Below are 9,116 nucleotides of genomic sequence, written 5' to 3' on the forward strand. Positions count from 1 at the left end.
AATTATGAAAAATGCTTGTAAAATCATTATGTCACCCTAAATATGAAATATATGCCTCATCTACAATCATTCACAGTAGAGAGTCAGAGCCCAGAGGGTGGCTGGGGGAACTGAGGGGTGTATGGTGGGAACAGGGTCCAGTGGTGTTTGCTCCTGATTTTCTAAGCAAAGAAAGGATCAGCCTCCTGGTAACAGACTGTGTTAATCAGAAGGCCCAGGGCAGAGGTCCATTCTAGTCACAATTTCACAGCAGAGTCTGAACTTGAATATCAGTATGTGATTTTTAATACATGATAATGTTTTGATGAGCATAACATTTTGTAAAACTTTGAACTATTAATTTTGAAAAATAAAAGATGGACAGAAGCACAGCTTGTGCATTATTTTTCAGATATTTTTAAGTCACTGTTAACCAGTTCTCCCTCTTCCATCATAAATAGATTAAGATTGTCCATCATGAAAGTTTGCCCATAATTTCAGAAAAGTTATAAAATTAATTGCCGATGGGTTTACTTATTTATAAGTTTCCATCAAGAACATATTTAGTGTCTGGCATTTTGCATAAAGCAGAAGCAAGCCAGCATCACGACATCATCTTTGCCCTCAGGAATCCCGGTCTGTGGACTCTTCAGTGTTAGAGCTGATGATCCACAGTGACACGCTGGGTGTTTATGACTAACTGCATTCTGATTGGCCAGTGCCCTATTTTGATTGGCTAGTGTCTGTGCCATAAAAAGTACTTAAATTATCTGAATGTCTCTCTGACTATAATGTTATAACAACTGTTCAGCTTAAATTTTAAAACAATACTATCAGAGATATTATATACACACATACATTAAAACTATAATATGCAGAGATATTATAAACACACACACACACTTGGTTTTACTTTATAGTGTATAAAAATTGTGAATATCATTTAACAGACTTTACAACTCCACAGGAGACAAAACAAGTGAACATAAAGCTGACTAACCATATTCTCAGAGGTCTGTATGCCCTACAAAGAGCACCATCTCTCCAGCAACATTACAGGCCTGTTTAATTTGAGCAATAACATTGTATATGAAGCAGCAACTTCTGAAAAAAGAGAACCCTAGATCCAGTTCTGAGGACTTGCACGAATCAAAACCTAAGCGAAAGTCTCCTAACCTCTAAAGTAGAACGAAACAGTATGGCCTCACCTTATCCTGAAGGTTGTTGGGAGAAGCAGATGAGAAGAGAACACAGATGTAAGACCTTATTTATCATTTTATTTCCATTGGCTATTAAAAACCAAATTCATGATCCTTTCTTCCTCTTAAAAACAATGATGTTAAAACCATTCTCTTCAATTCAGCTGGATTCACTCTTATACTGAAGAGGAAGTACTTACAGCAGAAATCTTAAGAATTTGAGCATGATAATGTGCTCTTTCCTCATTTTAACCCGATTAAGATGAACTTTCTGAACCATTTTCTAAACCAAAGAACTCTAGTGTCATTGTCCCTGCCTCCAGTTATTCCTAAGTTTCTTTCAGATGTACTTTCCCCAGAGTATGACATGAAGTGGCTGGAGGCATATTACATTTTGATTTCATACAACAAAGCAAGTTTTAGATTTATTTTGTTTGTTTTTTAGATGTCTATTGGTTCTTTTCAAACCTTCTCCAACATTCTTTTTTTAAAAATATATATATTTATTTATTTTTATAGAGAGGGGGAGGGAGGGAGAAAGAGAGGGAGAGAAACATCAATGTGTGGTTGCCTCTCTTACGCCCCCTCCTGGGGGCCTGGCCTGCAACCCAGACATGTGCCCTGACTGGGAATTGAACCTGCGACCCTTTGGTTTGAAGGTTAGCACTCAGTCCACTGAGCCACAACAGCCAGAGCTAGATGTTTTAAGTTATCACAAATGATGCACATTTGAGGCAAACATAAAGTGGATTTTATTATAACCTCTCTGTCAGAGATTTATTTTTACACTTAATAAAAAAGAGTTTTAAGGAAGTTTGAAAGTAATGTACGCCAGAGATTAGAAACACAATGGCCACGTAATAAAACTGCAAATGTGTGACATGGCTGAGTGTGGACAAGTAGTGGGGACAAAAGACAGGCATTCAGTGTAGGAGGCAACTTTTCTTCCTATTTTAGCCTAAGTTATTGTAATTTTTTTTTAAATTTACAGTTTGTCAATTGGATAAACAATCTGAAGTCATTCTTGGTCATGATAAAAAGAGAGATTTGTATCCAGCCCCATCTACTGTGAAGAGCTGGTGTTGGGAGCCAAGAAAGGGGAAGAATTCTTGGCAGCGCTTGTGAAAACAGTGGGGTCCAGTGTGCCTGACTACACGTGCAAGTAGCTCCAGTGTCTTTCAGAAAACTGGGTAAGACAAACATTATTCAGGACCAGACACTACCTTTGTTTAAGATTTCAAGAGGAAGAGGTAGACTGTACCGGAAAATAATAGAATTCTAGATATCACATTTGGCTTCAGAAATTTAAAGCAGGCTCTGTCTGTATTCAGAGCCTTCATCGAAGTGTCAAGACTATGCTTTTATTAAGGGCACTTCAGAAAACCATTACATTGAATTAGTTTGGGTTACCAGTAAAGAGATAAAGCAATTATGTAGAGTATATCACTACAGAGAATGTTGGCCTAAAGGAAACATACCTCATTTCTATCCACATCCCATTGGTAAAACTAGTATATGTTGGTGGGAGTAAGCACTGGAATATTTGGTCACTAGATAGACAGCTGCTTCCCAGAGATAATTCTATACCAAGAAAGTAGAAGTACATGTTTGATGAGCAACTAGTCATCTCTGATACAGCTAAATTTGTGGTTTAAAAATGTTTTGTAAAGAGTTTGTACACGACTTTTAAATTGAGTTGTTTATGAAATCCTGGACAATGTTATTCTCTCAAGTAATTTTTATGATAAATTTAAAGTTATATTTGAGATTTCATTTTAAATGGATGAAATGTTAGAGCCCCATGTAATATTTGATTATATTGCTAATCAAAATGAGATTATCAACTTAAGAAACATTGCATTAGGAATAGTTGTTTTAGGAATATCACATTGGGAGTGGTTTATGAGGAGGAATTATATTTGTAAACCAGGTGAGATTGCTTAATCATTGGTCTTGACCAGGTCTTGCCCTAAATTGCTGACTCTCTTTTTATGGCCAATGAGTTCTAAGAACAACCAGTAATCTTACTTGTCCAAAAATTTTTCTCTATTAAATGTTACTTGTCCAATATTTTTCTCTAGTAGGGGTTAGGACTCAGCATATGAATTGTGGGAGAAGGCACAATTCAACCCATAAACCCATAACAACCATAAGTCTCAGGAGTCATGAGTGCAACTGTTGAAACATGTATCAGTAAGAGTTTCCTTGTGCTACGTAGTGAGCAGGGTTAATACTGCCTAAGAAAACAAGTCTCCCAGCAGATGACAATCCATGAAATGTATAGAAATTAAAGGGGGGGGGCACCCAGACAGTTTAAAATAGCATGCTCACTTTTGCATGCTTGGTTTTAGTTTCTGTTACCACTAACAGCCTAACAGCCATGTCATCAAACCATGTAAACCTAACAACATCATTTGATAAAATCATCCACTTTTCACTTAAATGGCAAAGAGTTTATATGGACACTGAAAACCCACAAGTGGTATAGGAGGATTAAGTCAAGGAAGGACACATACTAATCTTTCTATGTGTCCCCCTTTTGGCAAGTAGAATGCAAAATATAAGAATAATTTAAATAAAGATTAGAAAAACAACGCTTATAACTTACTGTCACATTGGCCAAGATCTGAATTTTTAAAAGGAGATACAATGCTAACAATTAATATTACCAAGGCCAGAGGGCAGGCATCAGAAGTAGAGCATGGGATGCCAAAGGAAAAACATACCTTTTCTCTTCTGTGCAAAGAAACATACACACAAGACATCTCAAATTCATAGGAGTCTATGATGTTTACTGGATACAAAAGTTGAAGAAAATGACAGAGCACGTTTCTCACAATATGAATTCAGTCTATGAGAACTACTCTAAATGCAGAGGCATAAACTATCAAACGGCAATAGTTTTATTAAAAATAATTAGAGGAAAAAAGTTATTTAAGCTACTTAATCTTGGTTCAGATTTCAGGTTATACTTGGGTATAAACAAAACAATTTTAATAAAAATCTGATGCTTGAACATTCATCAATTATTTAATAACAGGTATGTTTAATGTTAGCCTTAAATTTGTTGTATATTTTTATTCAGTCTAGGAATATTTTTTGTTGTTTATAAAAAGCTTTTGAACTCAAATTTAAATATTTTTATTATCAGATGTCAGTAAGTTCACTGAATTACAAACACCTACTATGCATTTACTAAACTTTCAGTGTTGGGAAAATTTCAAATAAGTCAGAGTGAGGGTTGTGATCACATTTTGGCATTCTACCTTATGACAGTGTCAGATACTCCACTGTCCAAAATCTTTTGGTAAAGTACATTTTTAATGAGAAAAAAGTGGAGATTCAAAAATATAAACAATAGCTTGAAAATATATTTATCCACAGTCACAATAAAATTTTCACAATAAAAATCAGGTTATTTTTATTTAGAAAACACTGCTATCAACACAACTTTTTCACATATATTCCCTAAGGATATATATTCATTCCTTTAAATGTAAGAATTTATATCTGGTGAATAGCTTAGAAATACATATTTGTTTACAACTATACTGTCATATTGGAAAATGGCAGCTAAATATGAAGAATAACAGAAAATTCTAATTTTGCTTCAGCTTATTTTAATGTTTAGATTTATTCTGCTGCATAATTGAAAGTCTTAAATATAGAAGTCATCTCATTGTCATAAAATTAGTTTCCTAGGGTTGCTACAACAAATTACCACAAACTGGTAAAGTGACATAAACACAGACATTTATTGTCTCACAGTTCTAGAGGCTAGAAGTCCAGGATCAAGATATATGCAGAGTTGATTTCTTCTGAGGACTATGAGGGAATGATCTATTCCAAGCTTCTTGTCTTGGTTTGTCAATAGCTATCTTCATATACACGTGGCATTCTTCCTGCATGTAAGTCTATCTCCAAATTGCTCTTCATAAGGGTATCAGTAATAATGGATTAAGACCCACTTAATTATCTTATTTCAGTTTGGTAAAGACTCTATGTTCAAATAAAGTCAGATCCTGATGTACTAGGGGTTGGGACTTAAAAATATGAGTGGGGGAGAGGGCACAATTCAACCCACAACCACCATAAATGTCAGTAATCACAAGAACAACCATTGAAACATACATCTTTAAGAAGAAGGCACACAAACAGACCACCTTTCCAACTTTTGTGAAAGAGTCTTTCCATCCGAAGTAGGAAAATGGTCACCTTCTAGATTTCCAGTGGCAGAAAGTAATCATAGCACCTGCTCCTCTGGTTTCCCAAAGTTAATGCATTTTTTGGTAAACCAATTATAAACACAGAAGATAATTATAATTTGGCAGATTCATTTAAGGATTCTAAGTCTACTCTTGAATGAAATGAGCCATTGAAAATCTACCTGAGGGCCCTCTATACCAAATCAGTTTCTTAATGTTTCCTGCACTAGTCCCTTGTTGGGTGCTGGTCACAGACTTATATATTCACTTTTATCCTTGGCATTTAACAAAGTGCACATTGGAAACATGCTTTTGAGTTTTGATTCTATACTTACTATATAACTACTAATGCCTATTTTTTCTGAGTTTGGTAATTAGGTATATAATTATTTTTCTCAAGAGCCAGTTTCTTTTCCCTTCTCTAATTATGAAAATCATATACATAAAATGTTATCTTTTTTTGCCCTAGTGGATTATTATCAGAATTTATGCTGTCAAAGACATTATGGTTTTATATTTGGCATATATGTTTTTCTTCTCTTAAATGTAGTATTGTCTTTTGAAAAATTTGCATTTTAATCTCTGTGTGTGTGTGTGTGTGTGTGTGTGTACGCGCGCGCGCGTGCGTGCGCGCGCATGCCCATCTGTGTCTCTCTTCTTTCGCAAGTTTCTCTCTAAAACTTTTTGGAAATACATGGTGGAAAAGTGGGTTGATAACTTAAAATTTAATCAGAAGGAAAAGAAACAATCTATCTTCATATTTCTCATATTATCTTAACCCATAGCCACACCTATGACGACACAATTACTCTCAATAAGTGGGAGAATTAAGTCAATTCTATCTGTCCATCGGCAGAAAGGTTCTTAGAGGCTATAAATGTCTGTTATTCGAACTGCTTCACGTGAATTATAAACAAGTACTAAATAGTTTAAGCAAATATCACAACTGAAATATTACAAGAATCTAAGCTTCTGCTACTGAATATTTCAAAACCACCTGTTGTCTTAGCACTGTATGATTTATTAAGGACTTAATTAAAATTGTCTGCTAAGGTACTTTTAGTAACTTTAAAGCTGAGATTATATATCCGCAATGCCTGGGCATTTGTCCAAATTACTCAGAGCTATAAGAGAATTTTATAACAATCTATAAACAAATTTAATGGCAGCAAATTTAAATAATATTTCTTCTTTAATATTTTATAAAGCTAATTTTGTTTGCTTTGACCTTCTGTAGCGCCAAAAGTTGATGAACATTTGAGACTGAACAACATTCTGCTCAGGTGGGTTAAACTGGGTAATCCCTGAACAGATGCTTTAAATTTTATGACTCTCAAAGATTCTCCAAATTAGATAATTAAACATTCACATCGGGGTTACTTCACTGAGTAGTATATCCCTTGTCATTGACTGATGCATAATTCTTAGAAATATTATGTCACCAGTTAGATAAAAAACAGGTGTGTGTCTTCCCCGCTTCTGTCTAGGAATATATTTGGTGTCATAAGATATTTGCCTTCCTGACAAATTTCTTTATTTTACAAGAAAGCCCCATAGCCCAATAATCACTTCCTCTAATTATCTTATTACCATTCTACCTTCTGGGTTATTTGCCTATGTTTCAATAATTCCGTAGCATTTTTTGTTCATGATAAGGAATACATTTCTTATTTTTCATTATAATGTATTTCCAGACCACTGCCTATCTTGTCCTCATGGATTGTCCACTCACTTCTTAGAGTTACCACTGATTCTTTAATCTAAATAGAGTGATCATATGGGGTTGTGATGCCTAGCAATGAGGCAAATGTGTATGCAGGAACAGGATACACATACTTTTAGCAAAATGTGTTAATAAATTCTATGCAGATTGAACAGTATTGTTTTCTAAAAATTGATATAACTGATATTTTAAGTCTCAGTAAAAGTCTGAAAATCTAAATTAAAGTATGAAATTTGTACTTCTCACCTTATAGAATCACATATTTTCACAAACCATTCATGAAAAGAAAACATTTATTATAATAATTTTTGTCAAAATAAATGTGTTGACATATTTCAGATCCTTCTAGGGCAAATTTATCCATGCCATACTAAAAGGGAAAAATAACCAAGATCCATGAACTAAATATCTGAATTTTTTAAACTTAATATATCCACAGTGCCAATTTGTCAAAACTGGAGTAAACTTGATGGATTGCTCAATGGCAATTCCACATTTAATTCCATATACACAATGGTTTACTTATATTCATATTTATTATTACAGTTTTATATCCTTACTATAAATAGTCATAAATATAATCTATTTTATTTTATATGTGTACCTTTTCATAGAACAAATTATTTTTATGGGGTTTAGAACTACAAATGTTGTCAAAAGAAATAGCTGTATGATGATTCACTATTACTTTTAAGCTAAGGTTTTTTTTGACTAAATTGCAAAGTGTATCTTCTCTATATCTATTGTAGCCATGAAAATCTTCCATTTCTCTTCTCTTATTCCAGTAGTAACCTGAAGCTAAGGTGTACAAAAATGAAGTAAAAAAATATTAAAATATTATAAGTGGTAGCAGCCAAAGAACATTGTTAGAGCTTTAGAAATTCAACTTCATAATCCCATAATATATACTGTACATATATTTGGTGATGAGACCATCTGTAATGCCTGGTGCTAACAGAAAACATCTTTACATGACAGATTTAAGGGTTTTTTAAAAGTGATTTAATCTTATTTTATTTACCCAGAATGTTAGTTCTGCTCTCCAAAGAAATGTAACAGTCTCTCTAGGTATTGTTTGGATTAAAAGGTGTTAACAATAATCATAAGTGGATGTTAAACATTTTTCAGACAACTAAATCCACAGTGTGAGGATGTATGGAAAATATTCTCTTGTTAATTGACCTAATATATATTAGTGTTATTAAAATACAGATTTTAAATTCTTTGAGTAATGTAACTTTACTGGATTAATAATATGCTGAAGTAATTTGCAATTAAGTTTTCACTTGTCAAATAGACAATATTCATAAAGTTTTAAACTTATTTATATAAACTATATTAAAATATCATCATGGTTCTATAACTCAACAGGTTCTACATTTTGTACCTTGAAAATGAGATAGAATAGTCATTGAAATTCATTGAAATGCATATATTGGCTATAGAGCATTAAAATAGCAATGAGATGATAATGAAAAAGTTAAATATACAGATAACTGAAACTAGAAAACTACTCTGATCAACAGTGTGGTGAGTGCAGTGGGGAGGAGGTCAGTGGAGGTAGAAGAGAGTATAAGGGGCCAAATGGTAATGGAAAAAATACAACAAAAATATATGAAAGAAAGAATGAGTGGACTAGAGATGCTTGAGCAGAGGCTGGGGATGGTGGCTTTGGGGAGAGAACTGAAAAAGTAGCCACTGGGATCCTGGTGCTGGGGCATCCCCCATGCTGCAGGAGCCATCATGCTCAGGAAGACCGCTCCCCTCCAAGTGGCATCAGCCTGAGGGGAAGCAATAACCCTGCCTGCAGGGATTGCTCTGCGGTGCTTAAGCCTGACCGATGATTACAAAAATGACTAGATTAAAACCTGAAGGAGTCATCTAAAGACTGTGGATCCCTAGTAGTCTCCAATAGGCTGCCTAAGGCCAGATGGGGACACCATCTGACATCATCGGAAGAGAATCCAAAAAGAAAAAACAGTGTACCTCCACAACAGACGACAAGACATG

The sequence above is a fragment of the Pteronotus mesoamericanus genome, unplaced genomic scaffold, assembly GCF_021234165.1.
Source record: "Pteronotus mesoamericanus isolate MK-2021 breed Mesoamerican mustached bat unplaced genomic scaffold, CSHL_Meso_final contig_20, whole genome shotgun sequence".
Lineage (NCBI taxonomy): Eukaryota > Metazoa > Chordata > Mammalia > Chiroptera > Mormoopidae > Pteronotus > Pteronotus mesoamericanus.